This window comes from Notolepis coatsorum (genome assembly GCF_963971535.1).
Source record: "Notolepis coatsorum genome assembly, chromosome: 10".
Taxonomy (NCBI): domain Eukaryota; kingdom Metazoa; phylum Chordata; class Actinopteri; order Aulopiformes; family Paralepididae; genus Notolepis; species Notolepis coatsorum.
Window position 1 is genome coordinate 90,074,805 of NC_140174.1, and position 15,138 is coordinate 90,089,942.

Consider the following 15,138-nt stretch of genomic DNA (forward strand, 5'->3'; position numbering starts at 1 on the left):
ATTCTGATCTTGTGAGCTCACGTTTCACTGCCCACATCATTCTGGCAAATCTCCATAGAGAGAAGTTTGTAATCTACGAGAAGAGGTGGTTTAGGTGTGACAACAGTGAGAAGCAACTGTTCATTTCAAAACACCAATGGCGGAGGTTAGCGTAGATGCTGCTATTAACATTAGTTATATCTGAAATGAAATGAGTTTCTTAATTGGAAGAGCAAAGAACAGCACTGAAGGTTTTTTTTCCTGTGGAAACTATTTGCTTTACTCCCGACCTTGTGGTGGAAAGAATTAGATTTACCTGAATAGAGGTTGATCCGATCACCTGCCAAATAGTTTTGAAAAAAGGGACATGAAATAAATCACAAGTAATCAAATGAATTAACAGCAAACTCACCAGTCACTACAGCCAGTCATGCTCTGATATCTTCGATATGAGTGATAGGACCTTGGGATTGACTGCAAGACACTTCTTATTGCCTTGTTTGTGGACTTTTGAGCCCTTGTCCGGATTTATCTTGAACATGCATCTGTAGAGGAGTGGTACATAAAAGGATTGACATCGTTATCAAATGGTGTACATTTACACAATTCCGTTCATTCTCACATTGGTGGGCCTTGGCTGCATACCGTGATACTGCTATAGCCTATGTGTGTGCTGCTCTCAATGAATGTTTGAAATAATGGGCTCTGTCACTCATGCCCTGCCTTCTGCACTGCATTGATTCACTCTCAAACTGCTACAAGGACTTTATGATTAAAAGTTCATTATGCTGGTAAATGAATTAAAAGATGAAAAAAATATACAATTACCTTTGAAGAAACTCCATTGTTGCACCCAGCTCTACAGGATAGTCGATGTTGAGGGCATAATAGATCATGAACATGGCATTGACTGCTTCAGTGAACGTTGAGACTCCATCATTGACCACCACCTGGTCCACTGCTACCATGAAGACAGATGCAGTCAGTGGGCTTTGTCCTGTGAAGGTATGACAGACGCACGCGCACACACACACACACAGAAAAATAGACAAAACTGAGCTGACAAGTTTTAACATTAGCCAAAATGCGGGCGGCTAGGTGGCGCAGTGGGCAAGGCGTTCGCCACCAACGCAGGAGATGCTGGGTTCGAGCCCAGCTCTCGGCGTTGCTACCAGCTTGGCTGGTTGTTCATTCTAATACAATTGGCAGTATTAGGGGGTGGGAAGCTGGTGGGTGGGGATTGGACGTTGTGGACAGTGACTCCTACAGGTCGGTTGGTGCGCCTGCGCAGTAGAATCAGGAAGCAACGAGGGCGGCGTGTCTCTCCCACGCAGACCCTCGCCGCTGAGAGATCGCGCTGTGCAGGTGAAAAGATGCAACGGCTGCCTCCTTGAGTACCGGAGGGGACACGTGATGCAAGGCTTCGTCCACATTGTAGCCGGCTTGTGGGAGGCATGGCCTAACAGCGTTCGAGACAGGGGAGGGTAGGGGGAAGGGTAGGGTAATTGGACAATATGAAATTGGGGACGGGAGAAAAATAGAAAAATGGGGAGAAAAAGTAGATAAAAAAAACATTTATTTCTCGATAATTCACCGCTGTCATGGGCAACGCGCAATAATGACCGCTGTCAGGGGCAACAGAGCGCTATTGACCAATCACAATCAAGCATTTTGATCGCAGTCACGAAAGCTAAGCATTACCATTATGCACAACTGCACTACATCAGTGCAATCAAGTCCACACACCTGCCGGGTGCCGGCGATGACAGAGGAGCCACAGAACAACTGAGTCTGCATTTGATCTCATCTTGTCGATGGTGTAAAATGAATTAGGTATATTGTTAGTAAGTTAGCCATGTAATAAGCGGGATAATGTATAGCTATACTCTGTCAATGTCACAAAATAATTGACCTTCACTGGGTTTAGAACACCTCGGCTGTGCCTCGGTGTTCCAGAACGCAGTGTCGGTCAATTATTTTGCGACAATGACAGAGTATAGCTATACATTATCCTTTACTTAACTTACCACACAGCAATATGCATGGGGTTGTGGGAAGATCCTGAGAGTTCACATCTGCTGCAAGACAGGTATCGTCAACATTTATGAGCATCTTGTTTTGGTCTTCTTTGAAGTGAGCTAAAAGCAGTAACACAGTCCCAACGGAGTCATCACAACCCGCAGCCTGGATTTGAGGTTGGAGTTTTCCTGCAACACTATCTCTTTCTGGGCGCAGACACTTGAAAAATCCCAGGACTCTTTTGTATTTTACATTCATGGCCTCTTGGAATTCTTCATTTATCTGGACCCCAGTCAGTTCATTGAAATGAGCCTTCAAGCCAGTTGTGTTGAAAAGATAGGGCCATTCTTTTTTCAAAGTCCGTGTGTCTTTCTCATCTAGGACATCTCTTCTCTGGGAGGCAAACGTGTTAGTCATCAATGCTTCTATTTTCTTCTCATCTTTCTCATTTTCCTCAAACATTTTATGTAGGTCCTCTTTCATCTTCCTCTGTGATTCGTCATTTGCAGCACGCAGTTGAGGTTCTGGGTTCACACATCCATAAGACATTTTCCTTCGTGTCTTTCCCTTGTCAACACTGCTGGGCTGAGTCATCGTTGGTGGACCTATCCTTTTGTGGTTGTCCACTCTGCATTGTAGTTGTTTTGCTAGAGAATCGTAGCCACTACCTATTACTTGATCCTCCATCACATCCTTGAAGGACTTAGGATAATCCAGTACCATCTTGCGGGCAATTTCATTCAAATGTTTCTTTTGAGGATGTTTGCAGACAACCAGGATTTCTGCGGAAATCAACCTGACTATTTCTCTTCTATCCCTCGCCGTTGGCCGCTCTTTATTCTCCAATGTTTTTAGTATATGCGACGGCATGATGTTCCACTGTATCTTGAAACTGAAGTGCCAGTTATTGTCCAGTGCTGCTGTTCCCTTCTCACGGCTGATGGAGCACTCATTGGTGGAGGACAATGAGGACATCGGCAGACCTGGAATACAGTAAGCCATAATTAGCACAGATATGAGAGATTGGTTGTTTTGCCTCTGAGACAATATCATTTGTATTTTAAATGAAACAATGAACTATGAGGTAAAAGTTCAGAATGTCTGCTTTCAATTCATGTGTTGTTTTTTAACATACATTGAATCAGTTTGAGTACAATTTACTCAGTTTGAGTAAAATTTACTCTGTGAAATGTACTGTGTATATCTGGGAGCCTACCCCCCCCCCTTAATAGGAGAACCCATTAGAACCCTAATACTTGAACTCATTCCATGTGTACCTCATTAAGGCAGCAGCTAATTATGTAATGAGCACAGTGCAATCTCCTTTCTGGTCGTAACAGACCTCTCAAGTATTGTCATTTGAAAGGAAAGTGTGCACAATGGTTTTACTTACTGCTGCTGCCAGAAGAAAAAATGCCTGAACTGGCAGGAAAGGCTGTAGACGGGCTACTGGAATCTTCTTCCGATTCTCTGCGGTTGTAACCTAAAGATAGATACTTTATTAATCCCATTTTGTTAAACAAAAGTCAGTTTGACATACACTCTACTATATAAAAATGAAGACATGCTCAAATAGAGTGACAGTCAATGTTTCACTTACGCTTGGCATGAGCAAGTAACTTTCTGGATTCCACCGGCTTCAGTACACCTTCAAGTTCATGCGGTTGCAAAAACTGTAGATCGTCCACACTAGTCACTCCGAGGCCGTCAAGTAAATCCAGTAGTAAAGGTTGTAGTCCAGAGCCTGGAAGCACTGCAGTTATGTAACTGGCCAGGTCACCCATGACTACAAAGAAAGATAAACACAGCTTGAGCCCAGATTTAGCTAAAAGCTAGCAGGTGAAAAGATGCGACAAGCTGCCTCCACATGTATCAGAGGGGACATGTGATGCAAGGCTTCGATCCTCCCTACAACCGACCAGTGGGGGGCATATGCGAGCAACAATCAGGACAGGGGAGGGAGAATTGGCACAAGAGGTAAATTGGGATGGGGAGAAAAATCACAGAAAAAGCAGAAAAAGTAGATACAAAAAAAAAAAAAAAAACGAATGAAAGCTGTTTAGGATGGTAGTTCAATGCTAAATAAATACGGCTGTTTTTATTGGCTCACCTGGGGTGGCATTGGCTGAGGGGCACAGCTGTTTGATGCCAGCTCCTCCTTGCAGTGTGTGGAAGTGTGTGAAGACACTGAACTCCCAACTGCTGACACCTATCCTGCCACTTTGCCTGAGTCTGTCCTCAGTGTGTGTGTGTGTGTGTGTGTGTGTGTGTGTGTGTGTGTGTGTGTGTGTGTGTGTGTGTGTGTGTGTGTATGAGAATGATTTGGATGCCTATACTACATGTTATATATGCCTCGTGCAGAAATTTAGAATTTAGAATGTATGTACCCAATCAATTATGAATCGAATCATTACTCCCAAGAATCAAGATCAAATATAACTGAGATTCCCATCCCCTCCCCAACTAATCAGCCACCCCATATATCGTCAGTAGCGAATTCAGTAAGCTACTGATCCAGAACACTGTGTTTAAGGGACAGGACTGTCATTCCACATAGACTATATGCAGCTAGTGGATAAAAGTCCAAACACTGTTCAGCATTGATGCAAACCATTTGTCTAGCTGCTTCTCCAAGGTTATAGAGGCCATACTCTGCCAGATAGGATGACGAGTGTGTTATCACCAGGAAGTACACACACTTGTTTTCCTTCATCAGAATGAGCTCAATTTGTCCAAATTCCACTGACTCTTCATTCTTAATGCATAAAAAATAGCCTTTCCTATACAGGGTACCCTTCCACTGCACTTCTGTGGACACCAACTCAGGATGTGGGAGCGAGCTTGCTTTAACCGCATCACGCACTTGGTCACTGTACAACTCAGTGTGGTAAGGAAACATGTTTTTTACTTGCAAAGTTGCAGGAAAGAAAGAGCTGGAGTTCAGATATGACTGAAGCAGCTGATGATTGTTTGCAAGTGTCTTACACACATTTTTGAAGTTCTGTGTCCTCCTTATGCATCTTTTGAAGTATGAGTGTTTGCTCTCAAACCTCATTGTCCACAACCGTATGAGTGGACCAAGTTTCATGATCAAAGAGGGATAGTGGACGAGGTAGTGATGTTTTGGTTTGAGTTTCTCTGTGGGAAATAGTTGTTTCCTTGTTTCAAGATAATCTTGAATCTGAACATTGAGGAAACAGATTTGAGGGACAGATATCTTGGGGGCACAGACCAACTCACAAAGCTCTTTCAGCAAGATCAGTAACTGCCACACTGGATCCTTAGTATCCGACATCTTATCCCCAATAATCACTGGTAGAAGTCTCAAAAGACACCAATTCTCAGCCGCCTGACCACCAATCTTCATACCACTTATACTTACTTCACAAGGAGCAGAACCAGCATCAGAACCCACATATTTGAACTGTGCGATTCGTCGGTTCAGCTGTGTGTATGTGAACCATTTCTTCACCTTTACAAAATACCTCAAGTAAAGGGTAAGGTCATAGGCTACTACGCCTTCAAACAAGTCATGGCCTATGCATGGTGGGAGCCCTGGCTGGCATACATGGAAATACTTAAGAGAGTTGAAAACAGAGTCAAACTTGAGTCCCTTTACATGTGTTGCCTCAGAGTCCTGTAGTTGTCGCAGTGCTTCCTTGTAGGTCTCAACTGTTCTTACCGGAAACCGGTCTGTCGGGTTGTCCATTTCATTTGTAGGCACTAAGCAATACCTGCAGCAGTGACTAGCAGTACTGAAATTCTCAGTAAAGCCACCGATCGAGTGAGAGCCTAAATTGTCTCCCAGAATACATACGACTGTTGCCCGCACCACCTGGCCAGATGAAGTGACCAGTCCATGCCTCTCAAGTTCTCTAATATCTGACAGCATCCGTGCAAACAACTTTTCATGTGCAAAGTACTTAAAGTACCTCTCAGGACACAGAAGCAAAAGCTGCAAGTTGTCAACACTAGAACGATAGATGGCCTCGAAGTTGGCAAGTGTAAAGTAAACTCCTACAATTTTGTGCTTCTTCTTTGATGATCCAAGAGGGTTCACTACCTCAAATGCATCCTGGTACAAGATAAGCTTTAAGCTTATACCTGGCTCCATGAATAAGTCGTTGGACTTGAAAACAGATCCATCGCAAACATCAGTGAACACATTAGTAGAAGCAGCATTATTTTGTGGCTTCACACACTCTTGCCACACAACAGGGTATTTTAACATGGATTGTAAAGTATCCTGAAGTGGGATATATTGTGCATAGCACTCCCTTCTATTCTCGTCTGTGCCAAGATAAATAGCCTGTGGGTGCACATATGAAAAGTTCTTTTGGAAGAACATCTTTCTTCTGTGCCCAGTGGAAAGGTGAGAGCTGCACAGCGAATGCAAATCTGCTTCTCCCAAAATACTCAAAACACTGTCAATATCAGTCTCAGACAAGTTTGTTTTAGCTCCCATTAACTTTTTGAATTCCTTCTTAGTGTACCGATGACACGTATCATTCAAACTGTCAATTTCTTCAACAATAATCTGTATTGTTGATGATGGAATGAGGCATTTAGCCTGCAGACGCATGTAAAAAAGGCATAGATTTTTTTGATACAGGGCTCTCATTTCAGTGTCATCTGGCATGTCGTCAGATGAACTTGCTACATGACTTTCATCTAAATCCCTTTGCACCTCAGCGGAATCCTGAGTAGACTGCGATTGTGTAGGGCCAGGGGTTACAAACAACTCTGTTTGATTCATATGCAACCTTGCGATATGGCTAGTGAATGATGATTTAACTTTATAGGTTTTGTCACAATTTGCAAATGGACATTTTACTGTCTCTTTTTTCAATATATGCAATTTCAGATGTGCAATGACATCCCTGAGATTAGTATATTGCTCCTGACAACTTGCGGCCTCGCATTTGAATGAACATCCTATATAATTTCTTTGTGAAGCAGAGATGGTCCTGTGGTCACGGTACATATGTGTTTTCAAAGCAGTATACTTCAGAAACTGATGTTTGCAGTCAGCCACACCACAAGGGAATTGCTTGTTTGCTTCATGTCTATGAAGTAACTGATGGTCAACATAACGTTTAAGCGATTTGAATGACAGGCCACAGGACTTACATTTACATGTATGACCAGGCATTTTTCAGAAGTTAAGTATTCCCTCAAATCTCATGTTCCATCTAACAATTCCAGGAAGTTCTGTGTGTGTGCATGTGTATGGATATGACAACAAGTAAGGTATTGGTGTTTAGCAAACTTGTGTATACATGTGGACTAACCTGTCCTAAATCTGCAGATAGGCTAAATGTTGCAACTGATGAAGCGGAACTGCAATCCAAACTGTTGAGACAAAATAAGTGTAAGTGAAGCACAAATAAACTTCAAAAAAGGTTATTTCTAGTGCCGTCAGGCAATTAAAAAAATGTATCTAATGAATCGCATTTTAACCGCATAACCATTTTAGGCCTGATATTTTATATTCTATAAAATATTTCAAATTGCATGTGTCCGGATGGCAGAATTCAGTACTGTATCTACAAAACCTTCTGTTTAATCATCTTTAGTCTAGTAGATAGAGGGGGGTATCATGCACCCCCCGGAAATATACTTCTAACCAGTGTTTCTAGATTTGAAAAAAATTATAGGCTTATGTTAACAAGTTGTCAGAGTGTCCCATGTATCATTTATATGCAAATTAAGGACATGATTATCAAAAAACCGCAAACAAATCTGTTTAATATATCTCAGCCAATATTGCAGATAACTGAACCAATTTGGACAAGTCAATCAGGGCAAGCTTATTTGACGCATATCTCGCCTAGAAAGGCTTTCGAAATAGTGAAATGCCATGTTGGCCTCAATATTTTCAAAACAAATCGTATGAAAATGTTATGAAACGAACAAGAATGTGATAAAACATGTAATAAAAACGGAGCTCAACGCATACATTTGATGGTAGAAATTAGTTTGTTTTCACTCATAAGATGGCGGCGGTCTCGTAACATCAGTGTCTAACCTGCAAACCATCCACGTGGTACATACATGTACATAGGCTACCACTAGGTGGCAGTGAGATCCTGTAACAACCTCTGTGGAAATATTATCACATTTAAAAAAAGATAAAATCTCCTAACACTTGGTTATAAGTTTAACCTTAACCTAAACAAACGTATTGCTGAAAATATACACTCTATGACTGCTGTCATATACTGCTGCAGAGAACTTTTTCATGGCAAATAAGTAATCTGGTCTTTCCAAAGACATGCGGGACACGTGTGCACGAATACACCTTAAATGATTTTCGAATATAATGCAGCGTTTTGTTCATATTGATTCTACCAAGTGTATACTTTTTATTTCTGAATTTCCCATTCTTAATTCTTACATGTGTGCATGAACACATTCATTGCTTTAGCTGCTTTGCACGAACAAACATGAACGCTAGCATATATTAGTGTTACGGTAAAATACATGGAAATGTACATTTTAAGACAAGACGACAGTCGCAGATTTCTATTATATAATGACTATTTGAAAACCATGACTTAATATAAATGTCTTACTGGGTCTTGCTGCTGTGGCTGTTCCTGCTTTTCAGGGCGCAAAGGTTTTATCTCTGTGTGATGAGGATTTATATAGAGCCTCCCATGCATGCATGCGCAGAACGAGGCCAGCTTATAGGTATCTGTGTCTTTTGCCGGTAGCTAAATGACAATGTAATTATAATGTGATTGATTGATTGATTGATTGATTTAAAAGTTTATTAACAGATTGCAGAATGGGTACAGTGCAGTACAGCTCAATACATACAATTGTTAAGGGGATGCAGACCAGAGAAAGACTTTCGTCTTGTTTACATCAGGGTCCCCCATTTTCAATTCATCATATACACGACTTACAGATAGACAGTACTGCTACATCTATACATTTATGACATACCAGATTTGCAAATACAGTACTGTTTGTGATACAAAAAGTGTCCAGAAAAAGAGTGTATATACATTTGACGTAGAAACTGTATACATTGGAGGAGGTTGGGTAGGTGGGGTGGGGTTGGGTGGGGTGGGGGGGGGGGGCTGTACATTGGAGGTGGGGGGGGGGGGGGGGGGGTTGGGCAGGGGGGGGGGGACAACTGGGTTAGGACATTTTTCAACTCATTCAGAACGCAGCGGCCCGCCTGATCTCAAACCTACCGAAGTCGGCCCATGTCACCCCACTTCTTAGGGACCTGCACTGGCTCCCCATTGCTGCACGAATCCGCTTCAAGGCCCTCGACCTAGCATACCGTGCGGCAAAGGGAACCGCTCCCGCCTACCTCCGGTCAATGGTTTCTAACTACACACCCTCAAGACCCCTACGCTCTGCATCTTCTGGCCGCCTCAGACCTACTCCTATCCAAGCTCCGGGAGGGTCATCAAAGAGAAGTCGCCTATTCTCAGTCCTTGCCCCACAATGGTGGAATGAACTATACCCACCCCAGTTAGGACAGCCGAAACACGTCCAATCTTTCGCCGTCGACTAAAGACGCACTTCTTCAACCATTATCTGAATAAAAAAAAAAAAATCTAACCCTAACTAACCTGCACTTGTCCTAATAAACTAACCAGCACTCAACACTTTGATGAACATTGTTGCTCAGCTTGTGCCCTTCCTGATGGCTTGTCGTACAGAACATGTAAGTCGCTTTGGATAAAAGCGTCAGCTAAATGACGTGTTTAGTCCATTGTTTGAGCCGAATCTGGGTTTAACATGATTTGTTGAGCTTCCTCTGGTGTAGTGGTTGTGGTATTCACTGACCTTTGGGAAGTATTTTGACATGTACATGGGTACCTTAGTCATATAGTGTATCTTGTAGACCAGGCCCATTGCAAGTTGCTGTACTCTGTCGTCTACTCTAAGCCATCCTAGGTTGTCAAAGTGGGCAGGGGTGAGGTGGGTTCTGGGGGTAAGGTCAAGTAGTAGTCTGTTTTGTGATGTTTGTAATTTAGTTTTAAGCGCCTATGAGGTGCTTTGGTACCATGAGGTGCACGCATAGTCGTAGTATATTGAATGAGGGCTCCTGCCAGAGTCTTCAGGGTATTCTTGTTTCTTGAGAGGAGATCCGGTACAAGAATCTAGTTCGTTGGTTGACTTTTTTTATTACATTGGATGCCATTTTGTCACAGGAAAGATTTGCCTCTAGGATGGAACCCAGGTAGGTAATTTCGTCTTTCCTTGTGACAATATTGTCACCCACTGCAACTGAGAAGCCGTCGGTCTTGCTGAGTTTGTTATTTGAACCGAAGAGAATGGACTCTGTTTTGCCCATGTGTAATGATAGTTTGTTATCAGCGAGCCATATGCAGATTTTGCCTAGTTCCGAGCTGAGGGTTTTTTCAACCTGCAACTTGTTCTTGTCAGAGACAAGCAGGGCTGAGTCGTCCGCAAACAGGAACAAGTTGCAGTCACAGGCTGACGACATGTCATTTGCATAAATTAGGAAGAGTAGCGGTCCTAGTATGCTTCCTTGTGGAACACCACAGCTCACTGTGAGGGGGGGGATAGAGTACCGTTTACCTCTACCATCTGTTCTCTCCCCTCCAGGTAGGATTGCATCCAGCTCACTGATAAGCTATCAAAACCAATTGCTTTTAGCTTGTCAATCAGAATGGAGTGATTGACAGTATCGAAGGCCTTTTGTAGGTCCAGCATGACCATGCCGCAGTATTTGCCCGCGTCCACCTCTTGTTTGATGTGGTCGTTCAAATAGAGGAGGCATGTGTCAGGGAGCAGCTAGCTATATAGCTTAGCACAAGGGCTGGAAGCAGTAGGGAGCAGCTAGCTATAGCTTAGCACAAGGGCTGGAAGCAGTATAGGGACCAGCTAGCCTATAGCTTCAGCTTATCCAAAACTCTGCAGCTCGATTACTAACTCATACAAGGAGAAGAGAACATATCACTCCAGTCCTGGCCACTCTGCACTGGCTTCCAATAACTCATAGAATTGATTTTAAGGTCCTTTTCCTAACATATAAAGCTCTTAATGAGCAAGGCCCAAAATACATAGCAAATTCCCTAGTTAGTTATCTGCCCTCAAGAACGCTACGGTCATCCACTACAGGTTTACTAGACACGCCCAGAAACCAAAAGAGGATAGGAAGTATGGCATTTGCCAACTATGCCCCAAAACTATGGAACACACTACCAACACACATCAGAAACGCCAGCTCCATACACATTTTTAAAGGAAAATTAAAAACGTACCTATACAGTCTAGCTTACAAATAGTTATGGCTTGGAAAAACCTGATGGATCCATGAGGCTAGGATAAGCCTTGTGGACCCAACTTTTTAGATGAAGGAACGGGTACATACGCACACAATACACGACCACTGATGGATCCGTAGGGCTTGGAAAAGTCTTGTGGACCCAACTCTTTAGATGAGGGAACGGGTACATATGCACACAAGACGCGGCCACTGATGGGTCCATGGGGCTTGGATAAGTCCTGTGGACCCAACTCTGGCCACTGACCACATGAGGGAACGGGTACATACGCACACAATACACGGCCACTGATGGATCCATGGGACTTGGTAAAGCACTATGGACCCAACTATGACCACTGATAAAAACGTAACTACACTAGCGTTATAAGAGCTAAACATTGCTACCTACCATACAAGTGCATTGGTTTAGTGCACTTCCGGTTGCTACTGAGCGGACATGTTTGTGCGGACCTGTTCTCCCAAACTGGTAAGCAAATGACTGTTTTTACGTTATTTTCATTTTTACGTTACTATTATTATTATTATTATTATTATTATTATTATTATTATTATTATTATTATTATTATTATTATTATTATTATTATTATTATTATTATTATTATTATTATTATTATTATTATTATTATTATATATATATTTTTTTTAAACATTGATCTTAACTGATCACTGTGACTTTATTGCTTTTATCGTTATATATGCCTATATTTGTGTACAGCACTTTGAGCTACATGACATGTATGAAAGGTGCTTTATAAATACTTACTTACTTACTTACTTACTTACTTACTTACTTACTTACTTACTTACTATAGCTTAGCACAAGGGCTGGAAGCAGTAGGGAGCAGCTAGCTATATAGCTTAGCACAAGGGCTGGAAGCAGTAGGGAGCAGCTAGCTATAGCTTAGCACAAGGGCTGGAAGCAGTAGGGAGCAGCTAGCTATAACTTAGCACAAGGGCTGGAAGCAGTATAGGGACCAGCTAGCCTATAGTTTAGCACAAGGGCTGGAAGCAGTAGGGAGCAGCTAGCTATATAGCTTAGCACAAGGGCTGGAAGCAGTAGGGAGCAGCTAGCTATAGCTTAGCACAAGGGCTGGCAGCAGTATAGGGACCAGCTAGCCTATAGCTTAGCACAAGGACTGGAAGCAAGCAACTAGCCTATAGTTTAGCACAAGGACTGGAAGTAGGGAGCAGCTAGCGCTCTGTAAAAAAATTAACTCTGACGCACAGAGATGAAATTGATATCCATCTTCTAGTTTGACTCTGGGGAAGATGGCAAATAAACATATTTTCGGAGTGTTCCAGTAAGCCTCACGAAAAACACCTCGAGTCTTGTCACACAGTGATGCACGTCGGGTTGAAACGTCAGACTTTCTGTCCTCGTGTCAACCCAGCCTGAATTTGGTGGTACAATGACTCACTTTGTCAATTTACATGAGACGTTTCTCAAACCCACGGGTCACGGATGGTGAAGGACGAGAGGCCTTGGAATGAAGAAGGGAGCGTGTAGCCGAGACGCCACTGCCAGAACGTCTCTTTCTTTCCTCTCTCCCTTCTTATAGGAGATCTGGGAAGATGCTTATCAGAGGGGGAAATGGCTGATTTGAGCATGCCGTTCTGCCGAGGCCTTGGAACTCATTCACATACAGAACACACACACACACACACACACACACACACACACACACACACACACACACACACACACACACACACACACACACACACCTCGCACACCCCGTCCCCAACCCCTGTGACATAAACTCCCGCACTTCTCCATTACAACAATAAGTCAAGTCAAGTCAAGTCAAGAGTTTTATTTGTCACGGCATACGAGTATACAATGAAATGCGGGTGGTCTTGCCCGCAACGATGTGCAATACAGTGGTACAACATAGAATCCAATACAAAAAACATTGTGCAATAACAGGTAACAGGCAACATGGTGTGACATCTCGGCATTTGTACATAGTTATTTACAGAGTATATAGGACATGCTAGGTAGCTTTGGTAGTGCAATACACTGTTACTGTTGCTAATACTAGTTTAAAGTGGCCTTTCCTTTTGGCAATAAGTGTGGGTGTGTGCGGCATGAGTGTGTGCCCGCTCATGTTAAAGTGTCAAAGTGGCTGCTAGTGTGTGAGCGTGCACATCGTGCGTGTCGTGTGTGTGCTCATGTGTGCTTATGTGTGGATAGTTCAGTGTTCTGTGGTACTCAATGTTCATTGTTCAAGACTCTGATGGCCTGCATGGGGGAAGAAGCTGAGCCTAAGCCTCTCTGTCCTAGTAGCTGGGGTTCGCAGGCGTCTGCCTGACCTCAGCAGCTGAAACAGGCTGTTATTGGGGTGGTGGGGGTCTTTCATTATTCTGCAGGCTCTGGATTTGCACCGCTTGTTGTATAGAACCTGCAGGGGAGGAAGTGCGATACCCGTGGTACGCTCGGCTGAGCGCACCACTCTCTGTAGGGCCTTCTTGTCCTGTGCCGTGCTGTTTCCATACCAGGCAGTGATGTTTCCAGTCAAGATGCTCTCTACAGCTCCTAAGTAGAAGGACTGGAGTATCTTCCCCGATACTCGGAACTTCCTTAACTGTCTCAGGTGGTAGAGGCGCTGTTTCGCCTTCTTTACTACTGTGTCTATGTGTGTTGACCATGTCAGATCCTCTGAGATGTGGACCCCCAGGTACTTAAAGCTGCTCACCCTGTCCACGGTAGCCCCGTTAATCATCAGTGGTGTGTGTGTCTCCTGCTGTCCTCTCCTATAATCCATGATCAGCTCCTTGGTTTTACCAATGTTCAGGAGCAGGCTGTTGTCCTGGCACCAGCGTTCCAGTACCTCAACCTCCTTCCGGTAGGCCTTCTCGTCGTTGTCCGAGATCAGCCCCACCACCACCGTGTCGTCTGCGAACTTCACTATGGAGTTGGAGCTGAACTTGGCCACACAATCGTGTGTGTAGAGTGAGTACAGCAGGGGGCTCAGAACACAGCCCTGGGGGGACCCGATGCTCAGGGTGATGGTGTTGGAGGTCTGACCCCCCACCCTGACCGCCTGGGGTCTTTCACTCAGAAAGTCCAGTACCCAGGCGCTCAGGGCGGAGCTCAGACCCAGCTCGATCAGCTTGTCCACCAGTCTGGTGGGGACTATGGTGTTGAACGCTGAGCTGTATGAACAACAGTCTCACATAGCCCCCCTTCTGACGGTCAAGGTGAGAGGGTGCTGTGCAGTACCTGGGAGACCGCGTCGTCAGTGGACCTGTTTGTCCTGTATGCAAATTGCATAGGGTCCATATCACTGGGGAGGGAGGCACAAATGTGGTCCTTGACCAGCCTCTCGAAACATTTCATGACCACAGAGGTGAGTGCCACCGGTCTGTAGTAATAACTGTGAATTGAACTTGCATTGCTGCACTATAGTTCATCCGTTGCAAGTCAACGCCCCCCCCCCCCCCCTCCATCCATTAACTCAACTGGACTGTCACTGTAATATTTATGTACAGTTGTACAGTGTCCCCCACCCACCCCTCCTACCCAACCCCCCCACCCCACCCACCCAACCACCTCCAATGTACAGTCAGATTGGTTATTTTTGGTTGAGGTTGAAAAAGCTATGTTGATTCAATATTTAATTACAGATACCATTTCAACATTTGAAAAACTGTTGTTGAATCAATTTAGTATATATTCCCCCTCCCCTCCTCCCCCTCCCCTCCCCTTCGAGAGGGTATAGTCCTAAGCAACTCGCGAGACCTAGAAGATCTCACGGGACTTGAGGTATTCAAACGTAACTTTGGCGCGATGGTGTCTTCACTGACTGGCTTGACAAATAGTCTGAGCCAAACTCCTTGGTAAGTCATTGACAATATA